Consider the following 26,450-nt stretch of genomic DNA (forward strand, 5'->3'; position numbering starts at 1 on the left):
AGTCTTATAAGAACTCGGAGTCCCTTGAGAAAGTGATGACTCAGACATATTAAAGTGATTTAAGCTTTAGACACAAATGACGCCGCACACATGGGTTCCAGCACTGCCTCTGCCCTTACCAGCCTACCAGTACTGGTTCAGAGTGGCTAAGGACAGTGATTTGTCAAACATAAAACATGGAAGGCCACACTTGGTCAACAGTATCGGCACAGTGAATGCCAGTTTACTCAAAATTAAAGAATGGAAGAATATAACTTATAGTCAGAATTCATGGCTCAAAACAGTAAAGCTGCGATTTCCTTCCTAGAATGGAGAAAATGGTGACTGGTAGGTTGGCTGTGCCCTGCTGCCTCCGAAGAGCTGAGCTTCACTCTCTCCAGTGTCCATGGCTGCCCTGTCCCCCAAGGTTTAGCCTTCAAGGGAAAGCTCTAATAAGCCTGTCTGTTTGTCCACCCTGCTGCAGAAACCAGGGCAATGCTAGCAGCGTATCTGTAGAGATCTGGTGCAGCTTAAAAGCATAACCAGTGTATCAGATTTGCCTCCTTTGTATTACCCTACTTAGCGGTTTTCCCAGACCTCAGTTAAGCCCCAGGAGTATCAACAAGATGGGCCGGTGTGCTTTTCCTCAGTACTGCCTGGAAACGGCACGTTCTCTGCTCTCTGTTTCTGCTTTGTCTAAGCTTAACTTGGTAAATATTTCATTTTGCCAGGTTCCTGGAGGCGGCTGTGAAAGCAGCTGCCTGTGTTTACTTCAGCGCCACCTGAGCTCAGAGACAAAAATCCCCAGGGCACCGTCCCTATGGAATGCCCAACTCATTGTTTCCCTTGCCTCTAGAAAGGAGGTGTCAGGGCCTCCTTGAACACCCCCACAGGTTCTCTATGGCGCTAAGGGGGGCACCTTTGGGACCAAGAAGTGTATTGATGCACAAGTTCCTCATAGAGCATGGAGAAAAGCAAGGGTACTGTAACATTGCTATACTCCACGCTCTGTGCTCCACCCAGGGTTCAGCTGGATTCCCATCGGGATTGGAGGCACACCTTCCTATGTGTGTGTGCATGTGTGCATGCACATGAGCTAGGAAGAACAACATAAGATGTTAAGGGAAACACTATAAAGAGAGCTCTCCTTTATTTTCCAGCAAAGTCTTTACTGTCTTGTGAGAAAAGACCTGCTGAACAAATTAACTCACAGAATATAAATGAAGGATGGAGTGCTTCATCTTCCTCTGAGAGATTTCCTTCTTAATTGCATAATTCAATGAAATGTATAAGATATATTTAAACTCAGTAGTTGGCTACAAAAGTTAGAGTTTGGAGGACAGGAGGTGCTTCGAGTTTAGAACATTACATCAGCATATGAGAACTCATCTGTTCCCAAAGCAAGAGTCGCAAGAAAAGTCAGAAGCCATCCACCCACAAGGATAGATTCCAAGTTCTGGAAGGGAAGGGACCATGTTTTGGCTCATCTTGGATGAAAAAAAATTAATTTTTTTATTATATGCTCAACTATATTAACAAGACCTTTGCTCAACCATGTTCCATAGCAGCTCTATTCATAATAGCCAGAAGCTGGAAACAACCTAGATGTCCTGCAGTTGTGGGCTCAGATGTAGTTCATCTTGGATTTTTAGTGCCCAAGGCATCCCAAAGTTCCCTGCATCCAGCCCAGCGTCATGCTGTGCAGTGGGTAGACACGGCAACCGTAAGCACAAAGAGGTAGAATAGAGGCCTGCAGCTGCTCTTCATCTCGGGATTTTACTTCCTGTGAGAACAATATCATAACATCTACATGCTGATAGGATGGAATAGGATAGGGCCTAAATTAAGCTAAGTAGCCCAAAGGTAGACAAGTAGAGGCGTTCGCTGCTTAATGAAAACACAGTAAGAATTCAGTGTGGATTGGAAACAAACAAGGCCACAACCCAGATACAGTCTACGCCTTCTGCACATGTCCATGCTAGATACAGACTTTCAGTGCTCGCTGGAACTACCCTGTTTCTAGAGCCAAGTGTCACTCATCGCTGACCACATGCACCCAAAGTGAAATATCTAACTAGCTTTGTTAGCTTTGGAGGCTCCACGCTCACTTCAAACTGGCACCACAGAAAATCTCATTCCTGACTGACAGAAAGACACGACTGTCAACTGATCATATGCAACGGTGGCCCAAAAACCCATCACAAGAAATAATTTAGAAGTTTTCCCTGAAGAAGAGGGAGTAGTTGTGGTCAGACACAGCTCTTCTGTCACCTGTATCCCACCTCTGATGCTGGTTACCAACCTTGGGCAACGTCACAAGTCACCTGGACACTAGGAGGGCCTCTCCTCCGTCTTCCTGGTCCTACGTTTGTCCCATCCATTCTCATTATATGACAAAAGACATCATTCCCTTTGAAAACCCCCAAGGGGCCTTCCTTCTCCTGTCCCTGTCCTTGGTGCCTCAGCTTCACTGTCACCACTGGCTTCTCTCTGCCCAGCTAGACTGGCCTCTAACATGATGAACCTCCTTGTGTCTCAGAATCTTTGTGCTTGCTAGTCCACCCTTCTGGAATGTTCTTTACTCAGGTAACTGCTGGATGCACTCTCCCACTTTCTTTTGCAAAGCAGACACAAGACGGTCAGGAAGTAAAGGTCATCCTCAGCTACATAGTAAGTTCATTTTTTCCAGAAACAAACAAACAAACAAACAAACAAACAAAAAAAAGGTACCACCAATGGCCCTGGACCATAGCGTTCCTAAATCACCACTTCCTGAACAGCATCCTTTATCATATCACCATCTGCCAACATAGTACATAGGAATTAACTGTACATTGTCTGACTCACCCCACAGGATAAACCTCATGACAAGAGAGACTTTCCCTGTGTCACTGAGGCAGTCTGAATAGGTATAACCCCCCACCACACACCACCAATGACTCATATGTTTTAATGTTTGGCTGATGGGGAATGGAACTATTAGGAGGTATGGCTTTGTTGGAGGAAGTGTGTCACTGTGGGGGTTGGCTTTGAGGTCTCCTATGCTCAAGCTATGTCCAGTGAGGCACACACACAGTCTCCCTTTGTTGCCCGTGGATCAAGATGTAGAACTCCTGGCTCCTCCAGCACCATGTCTGCCTGCATGCCACAGTGTTTCCATGAACTAAACCTCTGACCTGTAAGCCAGCCCCAGTGAAATGTTTTCCTTGATAAGAGTTGTCATGGTAATGGTGTCTCTTCACAGCAATAGAACCCTAAGACACTCATTTTAATATAGATTTTAACACCTAAAAGGATATGAACACATTATAAGACTATCTGGTAAACAGATGACTGTCTGACACTCTCAGTCAAAGCTAACTCCTATTTGCTGGCCTTCTCAGGACCTTTAAAATGCTGACATGGATCATGAGCCTCCAAGAAGGGGTCAGTTAGCATCACCAAACTCAGCACTCCAAGCTCTTTACCAGCAAAACATCCTCCAGAAGAATCCTGGGGTTAGCACTGGGGAGCTCTGTGGTGAGACTCATCAGGAGGAAAACATGATTCCAGTCCAGCCAATCACCAGACAAGGGCTTTCTTCCTCTTGTGATCAGTGTTATCCACATACAGAGCAATGCGCATGGCAGTAAGACTCCAGGAGGGAACATTTGTTTGCATTTTTCTTGCTCCTATCTTGGGAAAGCAAAAGCAGTTTCATGGCCAGTGCTGCTGGAGGAAGGGACTTGCTTTCATCTCCAGCTCCCAGTCGTTCTGGTATCCTCACATGCATGACTTATATATAAACAGACACAGACAACACACACACACACACACACACACACACACACACACACACACAGAGGCACGTGCGTGCACGCACAATTATTTTTAGAAAGAGAACACACTGTTTATGAGCACAGATAAAACAACTGCAGCATTCTCCCATCACTGAAAGCGCAAGTCATACTAATAACACTATAAACAGTAACACCTTGGAAATTAATTCTCCAGTACATTGCCATTTTGAATATTCTATGCATGAGGACAAAAATTAGTTGATTCCATAATCATAAATCATAAAGCCACAAGGACCATCAAAGGGATAGAGGGTAGGACAGCCTGCACTCACATTTCCTGTTTGCCAGAGAGCAGGGAACCCTCAGCTAATCCTGGGCTAGTGGAAAAGCCTAGAGAATAGCATAAAAGTCAGTCATTCTTTCTTTATGCCAAACAAATAATTCTACTTAAAAAAACAAAAAACAAAAAACAAAAAAAACTACAGCTAACTAAACTAACCACTGATCTCCATTTGCTATAGGGCAGGAATTTTGGACTTGGATTTTATAGCCATGTGATTCCCCAGGGCTCTTCAAGCAGGGCAGGAACCTGGAGGCAAATGCTGATGCAGAGGCCATGGAGGGGTGCTGCTTATTGGCTTGCTCTCCTGGCTTGCTCGGTCTGATTTCTTATAGAACCCAAGACCACCAGCCGAGGGATAGCACCACCCAGAGTGGGCTGGGCCCTCCCCCATCAATCACTAATTAAGAAAATTGCCACGGACCCAGCCCAGTCGGGTTCCCATCGTCCTCGGGAGAACAAGGCTTTGGACAGGCAGACACGGTTTCGGCGAAGAATTGACAGACAGAGACACCTTGATGGTTTTGACTCTGCTGCAACTTTACTGAAATCAAGCTAGTATTTTTATAATGATTTCACAAAAGGCACCTTAAAATTGGCATACCTCCCAGAACATTCAGACTTTTACCAAGAATACAAAGTTTACATTTTAACTCAAAATGCAGTCAAACATAAAGCAGTACCCACAAGTAATCTTGGCCTAAAAACTTTTTGATCAGAGCAAACAAAGGAAAAGAAACCTCAAATATAGTTTCATTATTGCTAACCAGTGAAGAAGAAAGTCAGGAGCTAAGTCAGATGCCTGCCAAATTCCCTCTCTATATCAAAATCTAACTACACCTTTGTTAACCCTCCTCCCATATGTCCAGCCCAAGACTTATGATCTTCCTTAGGAACAAGGCACTGAAAGGGAGGGGGAAACTCCCGCCAGCTGCACCCCTCATGCTATTATTTCTTAAGAAGGAGCCTATTATTATTTTACTATTCTTAATGCCTATTAATACTAAATCTAATTCATTACTTTTCTTAAACTTACTATTTTTAGTAAAGCCTTTAACAATCTACTAATGATAAATTTCTTTATAAAATTAGTTGTGCTGTTTCAGGTGTCACAGAGAAAGATCAAAGAATTTATTATTTCAGCCCCAGAGCCACAACTGAAGAAGCGTAGAAATTTCAGAACACATCTCTTTTCCAAGTGGGATGAGTTTACCAGGAACCTTCCAGGGGGCATATTTCTGGAGAAAGCATATCCCCTGCCCTGTAGCTTATGCTACTATGGCGACACTGGCATGGGTGCTGGCAGAAAATGCCTGGAGAGATGGCTCAGTGATTAAGAGCACTGTCTGCTCTTCCAGAGGTTCTGAGTTCAATTCCCAGCAACCACATGGTGGCTCACAACCATCTATAATGTGATCTGATGCCCTCTTCTGGTATGCGGGTGTACCTGCAGAGAGAGCATTCATACACATAAAATAAACAAATCTTTGGAAAAAGAAAAATGAAAAAGAAAATGTCTTATAAGCCTGTCTATAACCCGATTTTATGAAGGCATTTTTTAAACTGAGGTTGCCTCTTTTCAGATGGTTCCAGACTCTGTCAAGTTGACATAAAAGCATCTAGCGCAAACACAGTGAGGAATAGAATGTGAAGAGCCCCTACACCCAGAAACTTTACACAGACACACAGACATTACAGCATACTTCTTGGGAGCAGTTTCTGCACCTGTTGTCCGTGTCTAACCTCGCCTACTCTCCATCCCTCCATCTCTGTGTTCCTGTACTTTTATCATTGCATCTGTCTGTCCTCTCTTGTGGAAGGCATCATTCCCATTTCATCTCTGTGACTGTAAAGTAGCTTTAATCATCTGTCCTTGACATTACTTCAAAAACCCAAGAATTTTTAAAACCCTAAATATTTTTAAAACTTCTAATGCTGCATTCTCATCTTATGATCATTTGTTGACTCCCTACCCTGTCAATCAAGAGGGTCAGAGCCTACCCCAAAAAGGTTTCCTGTGCTCTATTGAGCTAAACACTTCCAAAAACGTATGAAAAACAAATAGCTCTAACATTTTCCTACTTTGTTGTGTAAACTAAGTGTGAATGACCTTTCCTTCCAATGTGACTCTTGCATACTTTGGTTTTCTGTAAAGTTTAAAAGGATCTGTAGATGTTTTACTGACTTCAAAATCAAAATATTTTAGCTGTGTGTGGTGTCCTATGCCTATAATGCCAGCATTCAGAAGACAGAGACAGGTAGATTGCTGCAAGTTCGAGGCCAGTTTTTGTTCTACATAGTGAGTTGCAGGCCAGCTAGAATTTCACAATGAGACACTTTATCCAAAAAAAAAAAAAAAAAAAGAATTTTAAAAGTAACTAATCGTAACAGAACAGTATAAAATTTAATTCTACTCAGAAAATTGATTCTCTGAAGGTCTCCTGAAGTAGTCTTCTTATATTCTATGCAATCAATTGTCAACCCTTTATTCTTATTTAATTATAATTATTTTAAAATAGGGGATGCTTCTCCAGTTTGCATGTAATTCTTGCACGGGGACCGTGCTTTTCTTCGCTGTGTCATTCTAGGTTTAGTACGTGTGCTTCAAGAGAGCACTTACATAATCAATTCTTCCCTACTCAACACATTGCTGAGTGAACATGTCATTTGAACACTATTATTTTCTTGTTATATTTGGATTGTGATTTTGTAAAATCTGACTCTGGGTCAGCCCACTAATATATGGTAGTATTTCCTAAGCTGTGTTTAATGGCCTAAAGGTCAGCACAGAAGTAACTGTATATTATACACTTGGACTTACAATAAAAACAAAATTGTACCATTGTCCAATACCAGAATTAGGCAAAAAGCTTAGTTTTTGCCTTGTATTTTTTGCCTTAGTTTTACTCTTGTAGAAACTTCTGAATGTGTTAATCGTTTCATTTTTGAAATGTTCACAGATTTCCCTAAAAAGTTAAATATTAGAGTTTTGAAAAATCTTTCCCTTAGACTGCTTAGTCAAATCTGTTAGTATTTATTCCCTTTTTGTCTTCATTTGGGGAAGGACTACATTAATTCAAAAGTACAGCATACTCTTGAGCTCTTGTTAATTTCGAATGTCTTCATTCTCAGCATTGAGTATGCACTTACAGACTTTTTTGTGTGTGTCAGATACTTCAAACAGTCAGGGTACAATAAGAAAGATCCCTGCTTCACGGAGCTCACATGCTAACAAAAGAAGAAAAACCTGAAAACAAAGCATATATTTTACCGAAGGTGATCTATACTGTTAAAAAAAAATGAATGAGGCAATGAGACAGATGGAGTGATCTGGCTGTAGCTAGATGACATTTGCAAGGAGGAAGAGTCATGAAAGAGGACAGAAGGGGCAAGAATATCTGAAACTGAGGGGAGAAAGTGAGGAGAGCACTTGGTGTATCAGAGGACCAGGAAGGTTCCAACAGCACAGCTGGAATAGAGCAGCTAACGGTACAGCAGAGGTTGAGCTCACACAGGCAGTGAGATGATCAGATCCTGCAAAGCCTGTGGTTTAGGTAGGAATTTCAGCTTTTACAGAATCCTGAGCAGAGAAGAGATGCGATGTGATGTCACTCCAGGCACTGCTTCGACTATACTGCTGATGTTAGAAGGATAAAGGCAGGAACAGAGTCAGCAAAGAGTGAGGGCTTTGGTACCTCAAGCTATCACACAGCTGTTGGGGGCGGCAGTAGACATGTTGGGAAATGGTCAGATTATAGTTTAGTTTGAAACTAAAAGCGCAAGGACTTCCTGATGTAGGCTGAGAAGAAAATGAGAAAGTGGAGTGTGTGTTTTCCAGCCACTGAGGAGAGGAAGGATGAAGAAGCAGCAGGAATTGGTGTGAGGGATAGGGAAGGCTCAGGAGTTTGGCTTTTGTATCTATCATACAGCCAAGGGAGAAGTGGCTACCAAGCTGAGGCATATGACTGGATTTTAAAGACATAACAATGAATGAAATTGACAGAAGGAAAGAAAGAGGAAAAGAGAAGGCACTGAAGAAAGGAGACTAGAGGGGAAGAGAGTATTTCAGCCTGGCTCATGGAGACCAGGGGGAAGAGCATATGCCACCAAAGTCAAACAAGAAGGGATCCATGTGGTGAAGAAAGACAAAGAGTGTGCCTTCACTGGGAATTAATATGAAGACCTAACAAAGGGCTATACAGTGGTCATAGACAAAGGACTGAAAGAAAACTTGATGTAAACAATGACCTAGTAACAAAAGGGTAAAAAGAGAACTCCAAGGCATCACGAGGGTGGCAACTGCCAGGAAAGTAACTGTACCACCTCCTGGGTTCAGGGTGGGGAGGTGGGGCAGCAAAGGTGAGGAATTTTAGTTCTTAACTAAGTTTAGAGGAAGGGGATATTGATCTAAAATCAGTTGTTCTTGCCTGGTCTGAGGGACTAAGAAGAGACTCTGAGGCGTTTTTTATCCCTGCTCTGAAATGGCAGTGCTTGCCCTCTGCTTGAGGCTGTGGTGGGCCAGTATAAGACAGGATTTTCATTTCCCGAGGCCACCATAAGAAATTACCATAAATGCCATGGCTTAAAATAGCAGAAATTCATCCTTGCATACTCAGAGAGCTAGAAACAGGAAGTCAGGACGTCAGCAGGGCCACACCCTCCGGGAGGCAGGCCCTGAGGAGGGGCTCACTTCCATGCTTCCCTTCTGACTTGTGATTTCTGGCATTTCTTGGCGGATGGTCTGTTATTCCAGCCAGTCTCTCTCTCACATAGCCTTCCTGTGAGGACAAGAGTCATGGGATGGAGGGCCACCTCACCCCAACTATAGCCACATCCTAACTATTTTGTTGGCAAAGACCCTATCTATAAATAAAGTCATACTCTGGGGTCCTAGGAAAGCATAAGTTTTGGGGAAAACACCATTCAACGCACACAGGTAGTTCTCAACCATCTTGAATAGTGAAAACTGAAATCACACACTGAGGCGGGAATGTACGGCCATTGCGGGAGCAGAGCCTTTCGAAGGCATGAACCACCACAGAGCAGGAGCCACAGGAAGCAAAGTGAGAAAGTGAAGCCCTTCTCCCTCCCCAGCCTCTCTGTCTCTCTCTTATCTCCTCTTGGCCAAACCTAACTGAGAGCCACATCAGGATCTGTGACTACCACTTCCATCATGACAAAAAAGAAAGCACAAAAGAATACAAAAAGGAAGGTTTGGAGCTGAGAGACAGTATCTTAGTAAGTAGCACCACTGCTGGCCAAAGAAGACAGCACAGTCCTCAGGACTGTCCTCTGGATTTAGCTTCAGTCCCATGACCAAATAAACACCTTGAGGAAATGCTATCGTTTGTTCCTGAGGCACACAGGCCAAGCATTTCAGCACTTCGGCCAGCTCCTCGGCCAGTACTGACAGCCGCCAGAGCAGTTTTTTTTTTTTTTTTTTTTTTTTTTTTTTTTTTTTTTTGCGAATACATGGGGGTTTATTGTATACATGTTCAAACATAGGTCACAAACTTCCTGTTGAAGCAGGAGAGGAATGGAGCATCACTGTCTAGGGGAACAAGGTTTTTAAAGGCCAAAACCACAAGCAGGGACTTACAAGTTTTGGTGTTACATGATTGGATAAGGGAAATTGTTTTTTGAAATGATTGATTTACTTTAGGCACCAAGCCATATGCAGTTCTGTCCTGGCCATCTGGGCCATTTTCCTAGCAACTGTATCTCTAGTGGGAAGGGAAAGAATGCAGTAAAGCTAGATCTTTTCCCCAGGTGACTGGACATATCCCTATTGAGCCTTTGAAACAGATCTTTTTTTTTTTTTTTTGTATTTTGCTTTTTTTTTATTTTACTATTATTTTTTTATCAGTTACATTTTATTAACTCTGTATCCCAGCCGTGTCCCGATCCCTCATTCCCTCCCAGGCCCTCCCTCTCTCCCTCATCTCCACCGTGCCCCTTTCCAAGTCCACTGATAGGGGGGACCTCTTCCCCATTCCCATGACCAAACCTTTGGCAGAGTACAGGGAATCATAAGAAAGAAGGGGAGTTAGTCTGATGGGGAAAGGATAGGAGCTCCACAAGGACCAAATATATCTGGGCACAGGGTCTTTTCTGAGACTGACATTCAACCAAGGACCATGTATGGATATAACCTAGAACCTCCACTCAGATGTAGCCTGTGGTAGCTCAGTAACCAATTGGTTTCCCAAAGTGAGGGGAACAGGGACTATTTCTAACAGGAACTCAATGACTGGCTCTTTGGTCTCCCCACCCCCGAAGGGAGGATCAGTCCTGTTAGGCCACAGAGGAGGGCTTTGCAGCCAGTCCTGAAGATACCTGATAAAACAGAACAGTTAATGGTCATCACAATCCTGGAAAACCATCTACAGATGCTCACGCTGCTGCCTGCAGACTGCCCCTCTGCAGGCTTTTTTTTTTTTTTTTTATGATAACTGTAAGTGAGCTAAAGGAGTCTTGGAAATGAATATCACTGAATTGAATAAATGAATAATATGTATTCCAGTAAGATGTCCATGCATGATTAAAAACAGGCGGTTACTCTTACTCTGTCATCTCTGTCCCCCCAATCCCCTGCAGGCAGAAGAGCAAATGAAAACAGAGAAAAATTCAATATATCTGAAACAAAGTCAGTGTGGATTTTAGAAACCTAGACAAATATGAGAGACCTCGCTGAGCTTTCTGTTTGCTTTTAAACTGAAATTTACAGAGCAAGCTAATGCTCTGACTATTAAAAATCACAGAACACAAGGTAAAAATGGAGCTACTGTGAAAACTTTGTTATTAGTACTTCTGTGAATTTTAATTATGGGAATTAGCTGAGGATAACACCTAAATTGGTACGATGTAATCTATAAAAAGCATCTTCATTTTTCATAGAATAGTAACACGACATTCCCAAGGTAGTGGGAAGTTAAAGTACCAAAAGCCAAGTTGAAAAGAAAACACCTAAACTGTCTCTCCCGGTTAGTTATTATTTGAAATGTGTGACTTTCTCTTCCTTCTTAGTTGTGTGCACCTGAAATAAATAGGAAGACAGAATTGTAGAGCTCCTAAAATAAGGCAGCAACACGAAGAATGGCAGGAATCAATGCAGAACAGCCACGCATCTAAGCAAGCTCTGCCATCAACCTGAAACCAGGTTGGTCCAGAACTCACAGAGATCCAGCTGCCCCTGCCTCCTAAATGCTGGTAATCCCAGCATAAACCCCCACACCTAGTGAGAATCTCTTTTTAATTTTATGTACTTGAGTGTTCTGCTGGCATGCATGTTAGCATGCCACGAGTGTGCCTGATGTCTACAGAGGTCAGAAGAGGGCGTTGTACCCCTTGGAACTGGAGCTAGAGCGAGTTCTGAGCTGCCACGTCGGCTCTGGGAGTGGAACCTAGGTCATCTGCAAGAACAGCGTGTGCTCTTAACCACCGAGCCATCCCTCCAGCCTCTGCTCGACCAAATAAATGTGGACACGGTGGATTATCTTTCCTGATTTATTTTGTTGTTGTTGTGTACATATGTGTGTTGAGTGCATACACAGATGTGCATGCTTGTATGCGTGCAGAGACCAGAGGTCAGTGTTGAATGCCTGCCTCAACACCTCTCCACTCGCTATTTTTTTTAAGACAGGATCTCACTCAAAAACCCAAGATGACTGATTGGCTAGACTATCTATCCAGTTAACTCCAGTGATCCACCTGCTCCTGCTGCTCCAGTACCGACTTACAAATCCATGCCACCACTTTCTGCATTTGCACAGGTTCCGTAGGGCTCAGGTCCTTATTCTATGTACTGGGAACTTTATCAACTGTTCCATCTCCCCAAAATTTGTCATAAATTTCAAAACCAAATTTGCTAGTACTGGCTAGGTGTGGTGCCCCGGGCCTGTAATGCCTGCACCCAGCAGGCAGAGGCAAGAGATAATGAGAGTTCAAGGCTAGGTTTAGTTTACACAGCAAATTCAAGCCATCTTGAGACACACAGTGGGACACTGCCTCACGTGACAAAACAAGTTTGAGGATATGGGTGTCTATGCAAAGGGAGATTGGGTCTGAAGCGTCACTTTCTTGTAAAGTCTTTGTCCTGTTTAAGTCGGAATAATACTGGTCGTATAAATGAGCAGGGAATGGTCCTCCTGCTAATTCTAGAAAAGCTTCCATGGAATAGATATTACTTTATTCCCACGTGTTTAGTACGATATACATTAACATTTTAATTGCACTATTCTCAAAGAATCAAGACGATTAAATGAGCATTTATATTTGCTGTCAGTTAACCTATTAGTTTAATCTTGTGTAAGAAGTTAGTACATTAATACCCACTTGTGAAGCCACAGACTGGCTGTAAATGCAGAAGCTGACCGACATGCAAACCCGTGTTTGTCGTCCAGGGATAACTGCTACCAACAGCCAAAGATTAAACAAGACCTGAACAAAAATAATTTAGATTTATTTTGCAACAATTGTTATTCACCCAACTAAGACATAGTTAAGAATCACTAATATTTTAAGAAAATATCACTATTCTACTACCCGAAATAATGCTTCATAATTATTTTTTAAATTTCTGTATGGTCAAGGAAAAAAATTCATTTTTCTAGAGTTGTTAAGCTGGAGATAAACTCAGATGCAGATGAATAATATAACAAGATTTCTCTTTCCTTTGTCCATCTTGCAATTCAGTGACTACAAAAAGACACAAGGACTAAGGGAAGAATGTTAAATAATGGATCAAAGGCACTGTCATTTTGGAAATCTATTAAACAACATGCTGAATATTTCAGCAGTTTTAATTATGCATCATTACACGCTCCATTACCTTTTCAGACATCCCTGTATGGTTTTGCAGATTTTGACATTAGAACAGAATGGTAATGGAGCAGTGAAGCAGACCAGGTGCTATAACAAAAAGCATTTGTGTAAATGTCTAATAGAATATTAATGAACCAAACTAATGGGAAAAATTCTAGCTCTTCCAAATGTTAAAGCTTCCTCTGACTGTGAGCAGAGGGTAACTCAAGCCTTCACAATTCTGAGCTGGTGAGGATCACAGGCGCACATCAATGAGGACCTCGTAAATAAAGTCAAGGTCATGTTTCCTGTTTGATTAATAAAGAACATTTATTGAACATCTCTCAATAAGCTTACAAGTAAACTGTCTAAGCCAGATTAATGCCTGCAGTGCTGATAGAGCAGCCCAGAGCCCCGAGAGCCCCGGTGGCTTATGGAAAGAGCCTGGTTTAAACCAAGCAGACACACCCAGTGGTCGAAGCACTGTGGCCTCAGGTCAGTAGCGCCTGCTCTTTGGATTCAGTCGCTTCACTTCTGTGACTTGTCCCACTTGTACCAGGGCCGAGTATCCTCCCGGTTCTACAGGGGAACGTTCAGGGACCCCAGAAAACAAATGAACATTCATGAACAGGCTGAGGACAGGGCGCCCCAGGTATGCATTGAAAGGCACCTAAGTTGGACCCTGGAAGAAAGGAAAAACTTGATTTTAGTCAGGAAAAATAATGGGAATTAGCTAAGTGAGTTGCTGTAAGGGCAAGGAGGGGCTTGTTGAGGAAGGCAAAAAGGAACAAAGGATGCAGGAGAGCATGGCCTCCACAGAACCCCAGGAAGTTCAGTGTGGTTCCTAGTGAAGGTGGAGTCATTAGTGATCTTTAACAAAACTTATATGGCACTTTATATTTTACAAGATAACACAGGTGAGAAAATGGATTAAAGGCACTAACCAAAATTGTTAGCCTGGAAACTGTTGTATCCATTTAACTAAGAGGTGATGGAGGCCTGGGCAGAGGCTGTGAGAAAACTGAATAACAAGTGCCCAGCACCATAGCTAGCATGCCACATCCCTTCTTCCCTTTCTGTAAGCCCCACAGTATTTAAAAAGACATGGGAGGGGGGACACCAATCCTCCCAAAAACCTTCAATCCAAAATCTACCCTGTCTGCAGGATGTGCAGGGATAAAGATGGAGCAGAGAAAGAGGGAATGGCCAACCAATGACTGGCCCAACCTGAGACCCACCATAGGAGAGAGCCAACCCCTGACATGACTAATGATACTCTGCTCTGCTTGTAGACAGGAGCCTAGCATGACTGTCCTCTGAGAGGCTCCACCCAGCAACAAAATGGAACAGATGCTGAGTCCCACAGCCCAAATTAGGCAGAGCTTGGGGAGTCTTGTGGAGGAGTGTGGGGAAAGTTAGAAGGTTCTGGAGGGGACAAGAGCCCTTCAAGAAGACCAATAGTGTCAATTAATCTAGGTCCATAGAGGCTTACAGAGAATGAAGCACCAACCAAAGAGCATGCACGGACTGGACCTAGGCCCATGACACATGTAACTGATGGGCAGTGTGGTCTTCATGTGGGTCCCCTAGCAACAAGAGGAGCAGGGATTGTATCTGACATGACTCGGTTGCCTGCTGATGGATCACTTTCCTCCACTTGGGTTCTGTGGAGGCCATGCTCTCCTGCATCCTTTGGTCCTTTTTGCCTTCCTCAACAAGCCCCTCCTTGCCCTTACAGCAACTCACTTAGCTAATTCCCATTATTTTTCCTGACTAAAATCAAGTTTTTCTTTCTTCCAGGGTCCGACTTAGGTGCCTTTCAATTCATACCAGACAAGGGCTGCCTTGTCTGGCCTCAATAAAAGAGGAATACTAAGACCCCTTTTCTGAGGATAAGAGGGAGGGGTAGAAGGCAGGTGGGTGGGACTGGAAAAAGAGAAGGGAGGGGCTGTGTCAGGTTGTAAAATGAATGAATTTATAAAAGAAGAAAGAGAGAAACTCTCCAAATTCCCTAGCAGCTATACAGTAAAACCACTCTATAAAAAACAAATTAGAAGAATTCTCTCACACGTCTACAGGAGAAGCAGGCAATCTATTATAGCTACTGTTAAATCACCTAAGGATGGGATTCTAACAAATGCTGATGCAAATGCATTTTTGTTTTGACATTAGTGTGATTCTGTTAACTGTGATGAGTTTTATAACTAATCTTAGGAGAGGCTCCAGGTAAGATGGAGAAGAGTCTACCATCATGTGACCTGGCCAAGAAGGAGAATGGGTACAAGAATAAAGAAACTGTGCTAGAAAAGAAAGAGCACCTTGCGGAGGCAGGGCTAGAATGGCGTTCTTTGGTAAGCCCTGGAAACATATGTACAAGAAACATTAGACAGACGTGGCAGGCTGTATTTAACATATGTATACACATACAGACATGAAACAACAACTAATGAAAAAAACCAGAAACCATAAATTTGAAAGAGATCAAGAAGGCATATGTGGGAGGGTTTAGAGAGAAGAAAGGAAAGGGGGAAATAATGTCATTATACCATGATCTCAAGAATGAAAGAAATAATAAAAAACATATCTCTGCTACAAAAGAATGAGATAAGCTCATACGCATAGGTGGAGAATTTTTAAAAATATATGCATTTCTTTTCAATACAAAAAAATGCTGAGAAAAAAAAAGATAAATGAAATAGCAACAAGAAAGCCAAGATGAACACAGACTCTGGCATGGTGCTCTGGCAGGTAGAAGAGAACAAAACCTCCAGAGATGAGCTTGGGGTCCCTGATGAGCAGGAGTCCAGTGGTACAGCCCTCAGGATAAGCCTACAGCACCCAAGGGCCTTGAGCAGAGTTTCAGGTTTCTTTGAGAGTGAGGCCCACTGTACAGAGGAGCATGCCAGTTCATGTGACTCTGGGTGACAGCCAGGAAGCATTCTGATGAAACATCTTCTGAACTGTTTAAAACTCAGCCACCGTAGGGACAGAGAACAGGGAGCAAGCACTCTTCAGGAAAACTGAATTTCCCCCGCCAAAAGTCCCAGGATGAGTGAAGACCCTGGGTGGCCCTTGTAGAGCAAGATCGAGCCAAGTTGGAAGGTGCAGGCTAGAGGATGCTCACTGAGAGCTGGTCTCATCACCTGAGAACAACACAGGAATTTGATAGCCCTGTGCCTGACCCCAGGGCTTATGTGTGTTCTGGGGAATCGCAGATGCTTGAGAGAACCTGCCCAGTTGCAGACCGTGAAGCCAAGTATGACCAGCAAGTGGTCCCTGGTATGCAAAGAAGGGAAGCTAGAAAAATGAAGATCACTTGGCAGACGTCAGATACCTGAGCAACACAGACTCAGCACAAGCATAAGCAAAAGAAAAGAGTTCATAAGCGTAAATGTGGCCGAGTTTGTTCACATGTTTGGTTGTAACAAGTGGAAGATGGATATACATCTAGTGCGTAGAGGCAAGAGATGCCTCTAAGTAATATTATGAAGTAATAATATGATAATAATATAAATATGGTAATAACAAGGAGCTGAATGTCTCCCTCATCAAAAAATTAGGATCAAATAAATTACTTATGTGTTGCAAAACATTCCTTTAATCTTGGCTTAAATAGACAAAGCTCACATTTAATCCTACAGAACAGTCCTCATGAAGAATTACCTGGCCCCAGATGTCTGCAGAACTGAGGCAGAGAAATGTGGCCTTAAGCAAGTATCCTATGGCAAATCATCAAGGAACCATGGATGGCTTGTACTGACTCTCACTATGAATTATATATGGATGCCCAATATGAGCACCTCACCACCTTCTTCTTCTTCTCCCCCTCCTCCTTCTTCTCTTCTTCATCTTGTGACCACAGGTTTCATTATACCCATCTCACTTTCCTAATGATGAGCTAGCCCTTGGATAAGGGAGATGGTGGGTTTGTTGACTGAAATCTCCTTCTTCCTCCCTGGCTTTCCCCATCTGTCTTCTTTGAGATAGAAGTACCCTAGGCTGGGCTGTGATTTACCTCCTGATCCTCATGTTTCAGCCTCCCAAACGACAAAATTACAGGCATAAGCAATTGCACCCAGCTTAAAATTTGTTGAAATTCCTATTACTCTTTTTTACAGAATATTTCAATTAACTGTTCAAACCTATTTTATCCTACTCTATCAAGAAAAGAAAAGATAGTCATTATCCTTTGTGTATTTACCCTTTAAATACCTAAAGATAGTTATTAAGTCATGTGTCTTTCTTCCCATCTTCACTTAAATTCCAGGCCTTTCATTATCCCATAAGAACGAATGCCCTACCAAGGCAGTGAACTAACTGTAGATTTGATGCTAGTGCTTGTTTTACACTGCGAAGCTTCATCTATTTCACTTAGAGTTGTGGCTTATGAGATAATAAGTGAATAAATAGCTCATCTTGACCTCCAGTTGACTCAAGGCAGCTTTACACAGACCAGGATTAAAATTTAAATGCCACGAGCTATCAAAAGCTCCTCTTTTCATGGTTATCTCAATATTTGAAGAAGATAATAAACAACTGCTAATTGTGTAGTTAATTGACATCATAAGTGTTCACCAGGCGTTTCACAAATGAAATATTATGAGCAATTTGCTGGCAGGGCTGTGCACTAGGGTCTTCGGGCACATTTGAAATTTCAAATAAGAGTTGCAGTGTACGCTGATCACTAACTTCCAATCCCATTGCTTCTCAGGCATAAGAAATTGGTCCATCTAAAAAGTACACACATATGGGGGGGAGGGGCACCGTAAGAATTGTTGTTTGGGATAAAAAAGGAAAACACAAACGGCCAGAAACTTAATACAAATCCCTGTCACATCACTGGAGGAGACTGAGGTGCCTGGATGATGAGCTTAAATGGCCTTTGGGTCAAATGTCAGCGTAATGGTTGGCCTGCGAAGCTGACACTTCCAGAGGCAAACATCTCGATTCCCAGTGCTGTCAGTCAAAGAGACAGGACAAAATGTTATAAAAAGGGTTCTGTGTTGTCGTGTCTCAGCCAGATTGAAAATCAGTGCTTAGTTCTCCTGTGAATGCGAAAAGCCACCCTTCCAAGCAAAAAAGCAGTGTGACCAGGAGACCCTAGGAAGGCAGTTAGCCGTGTTGTGACTTTCTAAGTGAAGATGTCACAACACATCAATATTGGCAAGAATAAAGACACACACACACACACACACACACACACACACACACACATGAAGGTACTTATACAGATAGCTAGAAATACAGTAGAAATAACTTTAAAGCATCTCAAAGATTCTCAGTAATTCAGGCACATACACAAACTTTAATTTTATAAAAAGATAGCTTTATGCTTATATTTGTAAGCTTCATGATATCTAATTTCAAAATCATGTAGTAACTTTTTTCTAATGTATCAGATGAGGTATGATATGAACAGTAATTTTCCATCTTATTTGGAAGCCTCATTGAACAGATTTTACATTACACCAAATGTCTGAAGTAGCGATCAACCAATCAATGAAGTAATAATATGATAATAATATAAATATGGTAATAACAAGAAGGAGCAGAGTGTCTCCCCCATCAAAAAATTAGGATCAAATAAATTACCTATATGTTGCAAAACATTCCTTTAATCTTGGCTTAGATATACAAATCTCACATTTAATTACATGAATCATAAGCTTTTCTCCTCAGGCCTGCTGGAAAGCTGATGTTAACCTTTACATGGCTTTGTTTGTTTGTTTGATTGATTGATACTTTTTTTTTTTGGTTACTGTCTCTGAATACAGTCTAAGCCTCTTCTGCACACACATCCATACCCCAAAGGCCTCACCATCATTATGTATTCAGATGTACAATAATGAATGTTTTCGAACACAATTAAGCTGTAATGAATTTATCAATAAAAGAGGAGGGTTCTGCCCCCGCAGTAACACTGCCTGCATCAGTAGATAAAGACTGGGCAGTCCTTATCAACAACACTCCACATGTAGATTAAAAAGGCACACGGGATGGGATCCTCTCTTCAGGCCTACATCATTCTCTCAAAGCCTTCTGATTTCTTCCTTCTGAGTTATCTTACATCAGTTTCACTTGACAGGATGTAATCACATCCTCAAACTTGTGGATCACGGTGGGTAGCTGAGCAGGCCCTCTACAGCAGTGGTTCTCAACCTGTGGGTCTCGACCCCCATGGAGGTCATGTATCAGATACCTTGCATATCAGATGTTTCGATTTGTAACAGCAGAAAAATTGCAGTTATGAACTAGCAACAAAAACAATGTTATGGTTGGGGTGGGTGACCGTAACATGAGGGTATTAAAGGGTCACAGCATTAGGAAGGCTGAGAACCACTGCTCTAGAGCTTCTTCTGGAAGCAATTCAGGACCGCTGTCCCGCGCTGTCCCCAGAACAGCCTGGCACGGAATACCACAGGAAACTGCTTGACAGTGATCCCCGAGAATAAGAGGATTTAAAAGATCATGTTAGAAAGAAGTCACCAGAACCCACCCGGTGTCTCAGCGGCCTTTTTTATGTTTAATACACTCCTATATTCACCCATTAGTCTATCTTATTTTTATGCATTTCAAGATAAATTGCAGTCATCAATGCCTTTCCCCTGAGGAAAGATTTTAATTTTCTCCCTTCCTATCCATGCCCAATTTACGGATGACAAATCTAAGATTTGGAGGAAAATGTGCCTGAGTTCTTGTGGCTCGTAGTTATTGGTAGATCTAGGATAATCATGTGGGTCATCGTAGTCTGGAACTCTAATTTGATTATATTTTAAAATTAAGAGTATAAATAAGGGAGGAAGGTGGCATTGGGAGGAGACAAGGGAGGGGGCCACAGCCAGGATACAAATTGAATAAATTGTAACAAATGATAATACTAAAAAAGAATATAAATAAAAGCTGGGTGTGTGGCACATGCCTGTAATCTCAGCACTTGGGGGTGGGTGTCACAGTGCTGTGAAGGGAGGATAGGTGGCTTCGTCACAAAGGAGCCTGCTCCTCCAGACTCAGTGCTGATGGGCAAGGGCTCCTCACTGCGTGTCACTGTATCACACAGCACTGACACACAAAGCTAAAACCTGCCCCAAGAGAACACGCTTTACACTGCTTTATTAAATAATATTACCATAAAATAACCTACATTTACACATAAGTTTAGATATTAAGATACTACTTGAATAATAATAACCTTTTGGATGGACGGGGAATGGAGACCAGGGCTTTGCACATGGGTGAGAAAATGCTCTACCACTGAACTACATCTGCAAATCTCCTTTCTTTTCTCCCTTTCCCCTTTTCCCTTCTCTCTTCACTTCTTTTCCCCACCCCCTACTAGGACAGGATGTTACCATGTATCAACACAGGCTGAACTCAGAAGATGACCTACCTGACTCTGCCTCCCAAATACTCGGGTGGTGGCACATACCACCACGCCTGGGTCCAAACTATGTTTTCAAATCTATAAGCATTGTGCTGTAAAAACTTTTAAGATAAATCAAGTTCTGGGATGTCTGAATGTAACTGCAGAAGATCAGAGATTCAACAAACACCCACTAGACAAAGATGGGTTTCTTCTTAGCTATGTAACAGCACAAGCAAATGTCGCCTCTCAGAACTAATGTAGTCTTCTCTTTGTTTAAAACATTACTCTGTCTTCATTAGGAAGTACAATCTGCATTACATAAGTCTATGTATTTAAATGTTGACTGAATATAGAAAATATCTTCAAAGACACACGGTCAAACAATGTTTTATCTTAGCATCCCAAGGCCTTGTCAAGTTCCCACACAAAGTTAATAACACAAGGGACTACACTTACTTTCATGTTATAATCTGTGTGCACATGGGAGGGGCCCAACCACTACCTGGGTGGTCTATTATTTCCAGGAGGATGAAAGGCCCCTGACAGTTCACAAGCCAATGCATTAGCCCACTGCTAAGTTGCTTAGCAATCTGTGATATCATCACCTGCCGTCATCAGGTATGTGTGTTTGAGCTGCACGGCAGATATAAAGAACCAGGTCATCACTGCACACTCGCTCTGCCTTAGTTTCTCTCCTCCTCTCTGACTTCTTCTCCTGGGGTGCCTCACCACTCCCCCACCTTTCTCTCTTCTCCTACGCTCTCCCACTGTCTCTCTCTGTCTCTCTGTCTTTCCCCACCCCTGTACAATATATCTCTTCTTATCAGATCTGTTGTGTGTGGCACTTTAAAATACATTATGACAGCCCCAGTTTTCACTTTGGGGAAAATCCAGCTAAACTCATTCTAGAACAGAATAGCTATCCCCAGCCAATGCACAGATTAGCTTAGGTGAAAGCAAATCATTGGCACTTTTCTACAGCTGACTTACAGAATGGTTGTGTAGGTAGCATGAAGGCAATCAGTGTCTGCTCTATCCAGAGTGGCTGTTTTCTCTATCCAGAGTAAGAAAGGCAGATACAGTTCAAAGAAGGATTTTAAAAGTCAAGATGAGATTCACTGTGTTGGAGAGAGAGCGAGACTGGTAAGCATCAGGTGGAACCTGGGGAAAGTTTCCCAACCTCAATAAACACACAGTGTTTAATTCCAGGTATATAAAGTTCTGGGCATTAGAAAAGCCATTCAGCAGACCATACCAATGTGTGTATCATAAAACCACTTCCCTAAAATTATCTTGAGGAGCTGATAGGCTAAGTTGCCTATATTCTAAGAAATCAAAGCAAGACAAACAGATAAGAAAGACTGAATAAAGGCATATGGCAGTTGCCTCAAATGTCAACTAACAATGTGTTTATCTTTTGATTATAAACACATCAAGTGCTTAATAATTAGGAAAGATAAAACTAGCCCATGAATAATTCATTTTCATCAGCATTTTTTGTTTTAGTGGAATTTATTTTTATAAACTCAGTAGGATTAAAACTTAATTAGACATATCTGTCATCCTGTCTGGTCACCAGTGCTCTGATTATTTGTCAGGATTTTATTCAGTTGACAGTGAGAAGCAAGGATCAGTTTTTAAACACTTGTATGTGATGATGGGGACCTTTCTAATGAAACAAGAATAGTTGCTGGATAATTTTTGTATATTTTTCTAAAGTCTCTGGATAATTCCATTTGACTTGGCAAAGTTTCCAGAATCTCTATAAAAATCTACCTAACTATTAAGTGCAATAAAAGAAATACAATTAAATGTAAGAACAAGAAAGTCTTAAAACAAACAAACAAGAAACCTGTAATGACAAATGACTAGGAAGTCTAGCAAAAGCCTGGATAACAATGATAAATTTCTTTTTTAAATGTCACACAGCAAAGCTAAGTAAGAAGAAACTAAAAATCACAATAGTTTATAGCACTAAGGATGTTGTTATACCAATAAGAGGTTCAAGAGGATCAGATAAACTATACATGCATTCATTAAAAATTTTCTCAACCATGTTTGCAGCAGCTCTATTCGTAATAGTCAGAACCTGGAAACAACCCAGATGTCCATCTACAAAGGAATGGGTACAGAAATTGTGGTACATTTACACAATAGAATACTACTCATCAATTCAAAACAAGGAAATCATGAAATTTGCGTGCAAATGGTGGGAACGAGAAGAGATCACCCTGAGTGAGGTATCCCAAAAGCAGAAAGACACACAGGGTATATACTCGCTCATATGTGGATATTAGACCTATAAGATAGGATAAACATACTAAAGTCTATACACCTAAAGAAGCTAAACAAGAAGGAGGACCCGGGGTAAGATGATCAATCCTCACCTAGAAAGATAAGTGGGATGGACATTGGAAGTAGGAGAAAACAAGCAACAGGATAGGAGCCTACCACAGAGGGCCTCTGAAAGACTCTACCTAGCAGTGTATCAAAGCAGATGCTGAGACTCATAACCAAACCTTGGGCAGAGTGCAGGGAATCATATGAAAGAAGGGGGAATTAGTATGACCTGGAGAGGACAGGAGCTTCACAAGGACCAAATATATCTGGGCATAGGGGTCTTTTCTGAGACTGTTTCTCTAACCAAGACTATTCTGGATATAACCTAGAACCCCTGCTCGGATGTAGTCAATGACAGCTCAGTATCCAAGCGTGTGCCCTACTAAGGGGAACAGGGACTGTTTCTGACATGAACTCAACAGCTGGCTCTTTCACCCCCCGCCCTCCCCTACCCCGATGGAGGAGCAGCCTTGCTAGGCCACAGAGGAGGACATTGCAGCCAGTTCTGAAGAAACCTGATAAGCTATGGTCAGATGGAAGGGATGGAGGACTTCCCCTATCAGTGGACTTAGAGAGGGACAGAGAGGTGATGAGGGAGGGAGAGTGTGGTTGAGAGGGAATGAGGGAGGGGCTACAGCAATACAAATTAAATAAACTGTACCTAATATAAAAAAATAAAAAATTAATTAAAAATTTTCAGCAACATAGAAAACAAAAAAGCTTATCAACTCTGATAACAATAAAACCCAGTGGTTCACATCATATTCAACATGAAATGGTGGATGTCTTTCCCTAAAATTAAAAGCAACAAAAGAATTTTTTCTCTTCCCATTTCTATTCAACATTATACTGAAGACTAGACTATTGAATAAGACAAAAAATAAATAAAATAAAATCATGCAGATTGAAAGAGAGGAAGCCAGTTAACTCTAATTACAAATTATTATTATACATAAAACATTGAGGAATTTATTAAGGAGGACCTATCAGAACTAATAAATGAATTTATGAGGTTGTGGGACACAAAGCCAATAGGAGATTTAACTATGTTTCTTTATACCAATAACAAAAACTAGAAATAGAGTTTAAAAATAATATTAGCCCTTCTCATAAATGAGAAGATCTAATAGTCTTCTCTATCAATTCTTTCTAATTTTATGTAACCAATGTGACCTAGTAAACACACCAGCAACTGTATTCTGTAGACATCAGTAAACTGGTTCTAAAGTCCTATAGGAAGCCAAATGTCTACATACAGCCTTAAAGAACAAAGTCATATCTATTGCTGCTCAGGTCTGGGCAGCCATGTTGGTGAGACCATACAGGTATAGAGTCTTTCATTTCTCAGACAAACAGTCTCACAGCAAATTCCCTGAACCTCTGGCTCTTATAATTTTTCTGCCTCCTCTTCTGCAATGATCTTTAAGCCCAGAGGCCATGACTTTAAAAGGGAACAAGGACAGCTATATGAGAGGGTTTGGAGGGAGTAATGTGAAGGGAGGAAAAGGGTAATTATATTATAATAAAAAACCAGTTAAAAGAAATAATTTTTCAAAAAAGTAAGGTCAAAGAGTACCTTCTACTTGACTTTAAGACCTAAGCTACAATAATCCAGACAGCAGAGCATCAGAAAAAAGTCTGGACACCTAGACTAAGAGATGAACTAGAAAGCCCCCAAATAGGCATTTTTAATAAATGATTCTAGACAATCAGACACTGTCCTGCAAAAGAAAATCTAGACTTTACACCTCTTAACAAACAAACAAACAAAAAAATTGGCTGACATGGGTCATAAACATAAATATAAAACACAAAGCTACAAAACATCTCAAAGCATAAAATCTATCTCACCTTGAGTTTGGCAATGACGTTTTAGACACAACGCTAGAAGCATGATCCATGAAAGCAAACTGGCAAGTTGACTTTATTAAACTTGGAAATGCTTGGAACTAGAGAGATGGCTCAGTGGTTCAGAGCGCTTGCTTTTCTTGCAGATGACCCAAGTTTAGTCCCCAGCACTAACATGGTAGCTCACAATCACCTGTATCTTCAGTTCCAGGGGGCCTGGCACTCTCTTCTGACAAGAGGCCTCAGGAACACACAAGGTACACATACATGCAGGCAGAACACTCATATACATACAGACAAATAAATTTAAAAAATTTTAAATAGAAAATGCTGTTTGTGCCTTAGAGACCTGTGTGAGATGAACAGAGGAAGAATGGAGATCCAACAAGGCACACAGGATCCCCAAGGAAATCCAGTGCTCCAAGAATGAAGCAGATTCCAGCATCAAAGCAGAGCCATAAAAAGGCTATTCTCGCTGGGATGGGATTCCCTCTTTGAAGGAGGAGCTTTTGCACATCAAAGATTTCTTCCAGAAGATAACGCAGTAGCAGTAGTGAGGGTACATTTCACTACCAGCCTCCTGTAACTGGCTTGTAAGAGGATGTTCAGAAACGTCTGAAGGTAAGCAGTCGGTCACCCAGGGCTGCAGATCTGCTCTGTTCTGTTGCTGCAGCTGCTAAGGGGTCCCGACCCACAAGCTGCACCAGCAACTGATATCACAGAGCCCACAGACCAACAAAGCCCATGGCCTAAAAACAGTGAGAGTGTGAGTGGTGCTGGACTCGTGAATACAGCTACTCTGATCATCAAGTGATCTGTTCTCATCTTTCAAGACCTCTTCCTTTAGTATTTGTATTGAATAGGTAGCCTTTAAAACACTACATTGCACCTTAGAAACGTGTGCCCTTTCTGACGCACTGACGTAGAGTAAAAAGAGCCTAGAGGCATTTGAATCGCAGAGGAGGGTTTAAAGGCTCCTTATCAATACCGAAAACCTCTTTGATTTTATTCATTTTCTCTAGTAAAAAGCTCTGTGAACAAAGGTTTCATTTTATTTTGTGGGAGGAAGTATTTTATCTTAATTTTAAGGGCTCCTTTTCTGTTTTTCTGGTGTCCCAATTGCATTTATTAGAGCACCTGACTGGTTCTTTAGACTGTGCTCTTAGGCTTAGATAAACAAGCATCGCTGTTTGAGAATGGGAGCATTAAACAGACATCATGGCACTCGCAAACGTCACTTGTCATCTGCCTTTAAGTGTAGGCTTCCCCTACACTTTCATTTCACATGGGCCTATCTGGGAACACGTATAGAGGCTGGGGTTTTAGGAAGAGCTTGTTTGTCATTCTGAAGAAAATGCTTTGTGCTTTGCAAAACACAGTGGAGAGAACAAAAAGTAGATGTACAACTGATAAAGGACTGGTATCCAGAAATAATAAAAAACTCCAAAATCTCAACGATAAGAAAATAAAAAAAAACTCAATTAAAAAGTGGTCAAAAACTCTGGACACCAAACCAAGAAGAAATAGAGATAAGAAACAAGAGCGTGGAAATATGCTCAGTCTCCTGTCCCGTCCAGTAAGTGTGAATTAGCAGAGCAGTAAGACACCAGTGTGAGAGTGGAGGAAGCCTGAGTGAACGCACATTGTTGTTTGTGTCAAGAACCCTAATGCCTCAGACCCATAGGAGTGGAAAAACAAAACAAAACAACACAGACGAGAGTCCGCGAGTCCAGGCATGGTGAAGCAGCCTTCCTGCCAGAGTGTGAATGTTGGCAGTGTTTGTAGAAGCTATCAACCACAGCAGCACCCAGGCTGCTACTCTACAGAGGCCGTCTGCAGAAACTAGCTAAACCTACTTCCTTGTTAGCCCTCACACTATAAGCCCACCTCCTCATTCAGCTGCAAACAGTAAACCTGCCTCCTCCGTTCAGACATTCAAAATGAACAGGCTGAGGTTCTCGGCTGCAGCTGGTGAAGTCCACAGCTCTACATTTTGATC

General features: G+C 41.9%; 1 protein-coding gene and 1 non-coding gene across 2 annotated transcripts in view; both read right to left on the reverse strand.

Moving 5' to 3' along the window:
* The window catches only part of Sv2c (synaptic vesicle glycoprotein 2C), a 190,317-nt gene that overhangs the window by 155,247 nt on the left and 8,620 nt on the right, over nt 1–26,450 (reverse strand). The gene's annotated exons all lie outside the window — the stretch shown is intronic.
* Nucleotides 6,610–6,714, reverse strand: LOC132654921 (U6 spliceosomal RNA). Its single transcript, XR_009592523.1, has one exon. It is a non-coding gene; the product is annotated as a U6 spliceosomal RNA (small nuclear RNA).

This window comes from Meriones unguiculatus, chromosome 6 (assembly GCF_030254825.1).
Source record: "Meriones unguiculatus strain TT.TT164.6M chromosome 6, Bangor_MerUng_6.1, whole genome shotgun sequence".
Taxonomy (NCBI): domain Eukaryota; kingdom Metazoa; phylum Chordata; class Mammalia; order Rodentia; family Muridae; genus Meriones; species Meriones unguiculatus.